Genomic DNA, 9,219 nt, shown 5'->3' with positions numbered 1-9,219 from the left:
GAGTGTGTGTTTTGCCCATCCAGGCGGAAGTTATGTGCACAAGAGAGGAGAACGATTCGACGTGGCGTTAGGATTGAGGGCAATTAACTACGTATGGAGACATAGAGACCTTGAATGTGCATGTGTGAGAGGTATACATGTATACGTGGGATGTGTGTGTGTGTGCGCACGCATGATCGAGATAAAAGAAAGAAGACATAAGTCCTAAGATCAACGACATGGGAGAGACGGATCGGTATGACAATATGCATGCATATGAGAATGCAGGGAAGAAGGCCCGACAGTTGAGCATGTGTTTTTGTCTTTAAGAGATAGTGGCGTGGGCTGGAGCATGCATCTATGGCAAGCAGAGGGGGTGAGGCGCAACGATTGTGCAAAAGAGATCAACCTATAAATGCATATGTATGGATAGACATATATAGTGTGGGTGATAGGAAGAAAGACTCCGTGCGAGAAAGAAATGTTGACGGAGAAACTACAGATAGATACAGAGATGGAGATGCTAGCTAGAGAGACATCCGTTAGTTTGGGTATCGGAGATGACCATCGGGTGGTTCAAAGGGTGAACTTATATATGTGTGTGAGAGGGCACTTGACTGCATGCATGTAGAGAGAAACATATGTAGTGTGCGTGATAGGAATCAAGAGTGAGGGCGAGAAAGAAGGTTGATGGAGAAACAACTAAATAGAAAGATAAAGATGCTAGCTAGTGTGCGCTAGAGATAGGAGTCGAGTGGATCAGAAGGCTGGGTTATGTGTGTGGGTGTGAGAGAGATAGAGAGAGGGTGCATGTGAGTCACATACAAACAAATATCAGAGAGAAATGAGATCCAGAGAGACGGAGTTTTGTGTCTGCGAGAGAGAAAGATATTTCACAACGAGAGTGATATCTAGAGAGACATATGAGGGAACGCAAGATATCTCTAGGGAGAGAGGGTGTGTTTGAGCGACATAGAAGAGAACAATGGAGAAATATGAGACCCTCGGAGACAGAGTTTGTGTTTGTGTGTGAGAAAGAGATATTGAAGAGGAAGAGTCGTAGGTTCTCATATCTAAGGAGCGAAAGACATCTCTGTATGAGGGGTGTGTGAGTGGCACACATGGGAATAGTTGAGAGAAATGAGACCCCGGAAGTCAAAGTTTTGTGTTTGTGTGAGAGAAAGAGATTCCACATGGAGAATCATAGCTAGAGACACATAGTAGGGAGCGAGATATACTTAGAGAGAGATAGAGTGATGAAGGTCGATGGAGAGAGTACCGTCAGTGTGTTACGATGATAAAAGATCATTGTCGACATACAGGTAGCACGAGAGATGCCTGAGAGACAATGAACGCGTATAGGTCCAGAGAGATAGTCCTATATGAGCATGAGTGATAGCTATATGAGACGAATATCTGGATTAAAGGGGAGTCAAATATTTAAACTGGAGATCATGACATCGATAATATCATAACGCAAATTGGTGCATCAAACATGCATATTCATTTGAATTTGGGCACACGTGTAATGTTATATAGTTTATCAATATTGGTTATCCATAGATTCTTCAATTACAAACAATGCCTGGTTTATATGCAATTAGTGTCTAAACGGGATTACACTATATGTTGCGTGTGTGAAACACATTATACATGTTTGAGAAGTTAAAAAAAACCATGAAACACACATTAATTGGAGACAGTTAGCGAGTAATGCATACATTGGATTTCAACATAAAGTGGTTTCAAATATTTGAAAATCCAAATTGATGGATACAACCTTATGAATCTGAGATCATGCCATTTGTAAACCATATTTATGTATAAATGGTGTTGTGCTTTTGAAAGTATATATGTAAAAAAATGATGTATATAGAATGTAATTCCAATTGAAAATGGATCCCGCCCGAAAAAAATAGTAGAATACAAACGGGATTCGAATTGAGTTGGCACGGTAAACGTGCACTGTGCAAAATTTGAACGAAGCGGGGAAAGTCGCAGTAACCGCCCAAAACCAAAATCTGCGAGATGGAAATCACTACTGCCTATCCCTGCCGCGCAAAGCCTGTCTAATGGATTTGTATAGGTTTCGATAGGGGTAGGTTTGCAATTTCACCCAAACGTGATGTAACCGCCTGTCACCCGGATTCATACACGGTGGGCGCCAAAACACAGTGTGCCCTCGGCCGAAATCGACTCCCTCCCCGATTCATATTCATACACGGTGGGCGCCAAAAACAAACTCTCATCGGCAAATATTTGGTGTATGCGAGATTACCGTCCTATCCCCAACCGACTAATGTTGCTGTGATGTAGTAGAAATTTGAAATGGGGGCTAAGTTTGTAAATTTCCTCGCATTTGACACAAGCGCGCCCTGACTACATGGTTCCCCCCTTCCTCTCTACCTCCCTTTTCCCCATTTGTACTCCGTGGGAGCCAAAACACCCTCTCCACCCCACCCTCCTCCATCCGCCGCCATCCGCCACCCCATCCACCATCGTCCTCCTCCACCATGCCGGAGCTGATACCCCAATGCCGCCGTACATTACAAGAGATCGACCTCTCTCATCCACGCCTTCGGACCGGGATCCTTGCATCCCGTCCTCTCGCTTCATCCCCACCGTTGTCCAGCTTGTCGACGCCGCTCCTACGACCGTCTTGTCCACCGCGCCCAGCCGCCACCGTCTACCCTCCTAGATCTGCTTCCACACCGCCGACAGCCATCGCTACATCAGCACCCTCAAATTCTCACCAGATGCGTACACGGCGCTGCACCAGAGGCGGTACTCTTTCGTATCTGCTCAACTTATTTATCGCAGCAAGAAAATAGATCGCCACCGGTTTACTCTAATATCTTGTCTTGGTTGCGAAGTTGCCTTTGTCCGGTTTGCACCTTCAGATCCGCCATGGCACGCTCAACACTATACTCCCAATGCTTATGGTTTTCCCCTTTTATATTCCACACTAGTTAAATCACAGTAGACTAAATTTCAAAATTGGGTCAGTCAATTTTTCAGACCTCGCCAGAGTTCGCCGGTGCGGTCTAAGGGGCTCGGGTGGTTGTGGGGCCTCGCCGAACAAAGAAAACTCGACGCGGGTGGGGGGTGGGGGTGGCGGAGGAACACAAGCGGTGGGGGCCGGTGGTCCGGCCGGTGGCCCGTGCGGTGTTCTGTATGGGAAGAATCACAGACGAGGAAGAAGAAGGGTTAGGAGACATAGGATCTTCATCCAACCGCCTGAAATGGTCGAGAGACAGCTGGGAGTTGCATTCTTAATGCACTCTGGTTCATCATGTGTGGGCACTGCGCAACCAACATTTTATTATCCAAAATCGGCTTGCTCTTCTTTACCATGTTCGATAGTGCTGGCGTGTACGCGATCGATAGGCTTTCAATTACTAGTGGCAATACAACACCATATTTTCAAGCCAGTTCCACTTTCCCGATTTATATATCGTGGTTATGGTGTACCCCTGTTATGTACACTATGATCTGCCTAGTTGTTGTGTGCTCTTGTTATCATGGTTTGGCAATAAACTATCTATATAGTATATTATGAACCTATCATCTGCCAGCTATCCTTACTTCTGTAGCCTATTTTTTTGTGTACTTGTGCCAGATTATATAAATGCGCACACGGTATTACAGCACCCATGAGCTCTCTCATCAAAATCCAGTGATAGCACATAAGTGTTTACAGGGGCGACCCTATATTAGAATATCATCTGCATTACAAAGATAATCTCACAACTATTTATGTTTTCATGTTTCTCAGTTATTATACGCAATGATAGTGAATATTAGAATCCGCGCATCAGAAGAATATTGTGGAACACTGCAATGACTTACAAAATGGGCACCAAGGCATTGAGTGCCATTTTGTAAGCAATGAAACTCGTACGCTCCCCACCTGTTGATTCTTGTTCAGAATATCATTCTAATCACTATTCTAACCTCGAGGAGTCAAAGGCAGATGGCCTGTCCTGTTCACCCATCAAGGTGCCTGTTCTAATTTGGCAAGGTTTTATTGATTGCGTGTATCTTGCATATGTTGTCTTGCATTTCTTCTACTTTGTTGCACCACCATCTGCTTAGTTTACTCATCATATAACTCGAGATGCTATGCCCATCCATTATCAATACATATTCCATCTGTCGTCATACCATGTTTTTTCACTCAAATGATGTTCTTGTGCATCAGACATCAAAAAGGAAGAGGGTGATTGCCGAACCTGAAGGAGCACCAGCAAAGTCCTTGAAAAACGTGGTGGTGCCAGAGAAATCAGACAGCGCCCCACTTATATTGGCTGTACAACCAGTGACACAAAACATAGGACCGACTCCAGCAGACTGTACCCATACTTCACTGGCCACACCACTAGCCCCACCACACAGGACCTGCACTCCAGCAAAAGGTATACCGATTTCATTTGCCATAGCACCAGTCGTACCACAGAAAAATCCAACTCCAGCGAAAAGTACAGCAAGTCCACCGGCCGAAGACCTATCCCAGCTGCAGAGACGGCCAATTCCTGCAGATTGGAACCCCACTCCATTTATTCCCAGTTTAAAAGACAATGCTTTCAATGTTGTTAGGGACTACGTGCATATATTCCCATCATGGGAAGATTATAGTGAAGACAAACACCATTTTCACATCTTCCTGTCCAACTTACGTGTAAGTGCTATTATTCATGGTTATTATTTTCCTGTTTTCTACTGATCGAACACATCAAGATTTACATTACATTTTTGTAACTAGGTGAGGGTCAATCTGGATAGTCATGACGAGCAAAGCTTGCTTGTGCTTTTCAAGGAAGCATTGCAGCAGTATCGGTGTTACCTGAGGAAATCACACTTTGATGGCAAGTCTATAAACGAATTTCCGGTGAAGTCTCCTGTGCTAAATTTAGAAGACATTGAATGGAAAAACCTTGTTATGCACTGGTCTCGTTCCCAGGATGAGGTACTGTCTATAAAATCACATGACAATTTGAACTTCTACTTTTCCGCATGTGCCTTACGGATCTTTTTTGCAGGGAATTAGCTCGAAGAAGAATTCTCGTTTGAAAAGAACGATAGGATATCACAAGTATGCTAACCGCTGCTCTGCTATTGTTAGTACCTGTTGTCCTGTATCACTGTACTGCATACATACCTGGTTCATTATGTGACAGCAGTATGCATGATAGCTTGCTTATCAATTGTTCGCTCCAAATTATCTTATCTGTATGAATGGTTACATTAGTGTAGAATATATCCAATGCCAATGAATTTTTTTAGCTCTGCATTGTTATTGTAAATACATGCTATCCTTTATCAGTGGACTTATATTGACAGGTAGTTGTTCATGTACCATCACTCTGCATCTTATGTTCCTTTGCCCTCCATTTTCTACACATCAGATCTATATTTACTCTTACCATAAGGTTGGTACTAAAGAAGTTTAGTTGTGCATTGCTCTTGGCTGTGCCTTTTGCCTGTATCGCTGCACAAACATTTATAGCTACTTGGTTATGTAGCATCACTCTTCATCTTATGTTAAATATTCTCCATTTTTTCGTATATTATCACATCTATATTTACTCTTAACAAAACGTAGAATAAAGGTAATGCTTACGAAGAACATTCTGTGCTAAACTTCTTGAATTGCCCCCCCCCATCAGGATGGACAAGGGCTTTATAGGGCTTGTCTTCACCAGTAATGTAAGTTTGTCCTTCTCAAGCCTTCAAACTTTGTTGTGTATATTTGGTTAGGCATGACTGCAATAGCTGTTTATTTTTGGTGTTTGCATCAAATTGCATGTTTAAAGTTTATTATGTAGTTCATAAACAAAAGTTTGTCCTTCTCAATTTAAGTTTTCAGTTATACAACCAAGTTCCTTCTTCATACCATGTAAATTAAACTATACAGAGCAAGTGATCTTCTTTTGCACTGCATGTATGATTCTGTTCTTCATCCGTAATCCATTGGTGTGGTGAACCTACCCACCACAGCACAATGTCATATTCTGCAATGTCTTAACTATGAACAATGTCATATCATTCTATTATTATTTAAACCGCCTCTTTATTTTCCAATCTGAAATGGGATAAATTAACAGCACACTAACCATTGATACTTATGAGTTCTTGATCTGTAATCTAGTGGTGTCATGAAGCTGCCAACTCCTTCACAATGTCAATTCCTGCCATGTCTTGACCTGAACAATACCATATTGTCTTAATGCAATTTTAAACTGTGTCACTTTATTCGTCAGTAAGAAATGTGATGAATTGTTAGCACTGATACTTTTATGTGCAAAACATGTCATATGTCTGCTTGTTTATCTTTCAGAGTGAGGAAGATATAAGTGTTGAACAAGCGCAGTCTCATCATCTTGCTCAGCTGCTTGCGCTGCAGCTCCCTAGCAGGGCTAACCTTTCTTGAACTCTATTGAAGTGTTGTCGGTTTTGTATATTATTTTGTCGGCGTGTTTATTTGCACTGGTGGCGATCTTTGATGCCCAGTGTATGTAATCTGATGTCTGCTTGTGCTTTATTATCATAGTGGCGAACTTTGATGCCCAGTGGATGTAATATGCCATAATTTCTTTATTGAATAGTCTAGGTTTTTTCTTATTCATGATGCTGCAGTTATTTTACTGTATATATATCCTGTCTTCGCAGTAAACCGGCCAAACCATAAAATTACCGTACATAATCGGACCGTCATGCAATCACGATGTATTATCCGCATCATGGGCCCCGTCAAACTGGTCCACTAGTAGATTTGGGCCTTTAATAGGCCGAGTAACCCCCGGCCCTCTTTTCGCAAGAAAACTCAATGGGCTTTTAGGAGGCTGAGAAGTAGGCTGGGCCTGAACCGTGCCGAATAGCTCATGGGCCGGCGGCAGCCCGAAATGAACCCCGGCCAATGATTGTGCGAATCAATTCACGGGCCAGGCCAAAGTTGTCTCGGTCCTTGTTTGGCCCAATCAGATATCGGTTGCGAGCAGGCCGGATGCAAACCGGGCCGTAGTTAGGCCCAACTATATGTCGGGCTTTTAACAGGCCGAAATTAATATAGGGCCGAAATGTTAAATGGGCCCTTAACAGGCCGAAACTAATATCAGGCCGAATTACTAAATGGGCCTTTAGCAAGTGGGCCCAAAAGCATAGCGTCCAGTCAACGGGTCGAATCTAATATGGGCCATAATTGAGCCCAAAGCCTCTTAAAGGGCCGGACCTGATCTGGGCCGTGATTTGGCCCAGAAAGTGGGAGGCTTTTAATGGGCCGGATCTTATATGGGCCATTATTAGGCCTGGAACGTGGCAGGCCATTAATGAACCAGATCAATTATGGGCCGACATTTGGCCAAAAACATGGCAAGCAGTTAATGGGTCCGCCTACTAGGGTCCTCAAAATCTTGTGGGCCTACAGCTGGGCCGGCCCATTAATGTCGGCGAAATCTCGTGGGCCTTTAGCTGGGCCGGCCCATTATGATCCGCAAGAATTTTGTGGGCCTTTACCTGGGCCGGCCCATTATGTCACACAAAAATCTTGTGGGCCTTTACCTGGGCCGGCCTATTATGGCCCGCGAAATCTTGTGGGCCTTTAGCTGGGCCAGCCCATTATAGTCCGCAAAATCTCGTGGGCCTTTAACTGGGCCGGCCCATTATGGGCCGCCAAATCTTGTGGACCTTTAGTTGGGCCGGCCCATTTAAACTTGATTGGCCGTGCCACGTGTCGACGTATCATAGGCGCCTTCTGTCCAATGAGTGCATGACATCTGTCCCAACGATGAGCCGACACGTGTTTCCTCCAGCCAATGATGATTTTACACGTGGAAAATCGCCATTGGTCGGGGCTGTTAACGGGTTATCGGATCCAAAACCTGACCTGATAGCTTAACGGCGTTCCGTTACGGTGGATGCCACGTGTCGGTCACCCTTGACGAAAGCACTTCTGTGACGCGCGATTTATCGTCATGGAAGTGGACACTTCCGTGATGATAATTTTGGTAATGTCATCGAACAGTTCTACGACAGCACAGGTATGACTATCTTGATTCTGTCATAAATTTGTCATGGATGTACATGCATGACAAAAAAACGTGACCTACTGTGACAAACACGTATCATCACAGAAGTGTATTTTTTTTGTAGTGCATCATCATATTCTATTCCACCCATGGTGCTATATCCATGGCTCGCGCTCATGTATTGCATGAAGGTTGAAAAAGTTTGAGATTATTTGAGTATGAAACAATTGCTTGGCTTGTCATCGGGGGTATAGAAGTTGGGAACATCTTTGTGTGATGAAAATGAAGCATAGCCTAACTATATGATTTTGTAGGGATGAACTTTATTTTGCCATGTTATTTTGAGAAGACATGATTGCTTTGATTAGTATGCTTGAAGTATTATTATTTTTATGTCAATATGAACTTTTGTCTTGAATCTTTCATATCTGAATATTCATATCACAATTAAGAAGATTTACATTGAAATTATGCCAAAGTATCACTCCGCATCAAATTCTTTTTTATCATTTACCTACTCGAGGACGAGCAGGAATTAAGCTTGGGGATGCCTGATACGTCTCCAACGTATCTATAATTTTGATTGCTCCATGCTACTTTATCTACTGTTTTGGACTATATTGGGCTTTATTTTCCACTTATATATTATTTTGGGACTAACCTATTAACCGGAGGCCCAGCCCAGAATTGTTGTATTTTGCCTTTTTTTAGTGTTTCGAAGAAACGGAATATCAAACGGAGTCCAAACGGAATAAAACCTTCGGGAACGTGATTTTCTCACCAAACGTGATCCAGGAGACTTGGACCCTGCTCCAAGGAACAAAAGAGACGGTCACGAGGGTGGGGGGCGCGCCCCCCTACCTCATGGGCCCCCTGTTGCTCCACTGACGTACTCCTTCCTCCTATATATACCTACGTATCCCCAAACGATCAGAACAGGAGCCAAAAACCTAATTCCACAGCCGTAACCTTATGTATCCACGAGATCCCATCTTGGGGCCTGTTCCGGAGCTCCGCCGGAGGGGGCAGCCACCATAGCCCCTCCGATGAAGTGTGAGTAGTTTACTTCAGACCTTCGGGTCCATAGCTTCTTCTCTCTTTTTGGATCTCAATACAATGTTCTCCCCCTCTCTGTGGAGATCTATTCGATGTAATCTTCTTCTTTTTGCGGTGTGTTTGTTGAGACCGATGAATTGTGGGTTTATGATCCGGCTTA

This window comes from Triticum dicoccoides, chromosome 1B (genome assembly GCF_002162155.2).
Source record: "Triticum dicoccoides isolate Atlit2015 ecotype Zavitan chromosome 1B, WEW_v2.0, whole genome shotgun sequence".
NCBI lineage: Eukaryota > Viridiplantae > Streptophyta > Magnoliopsida > Poales > Poaceae > Triticum > Triticum dicoccoides.
This window is presented reverse-complemented; position numbering follows the sequence as displayed.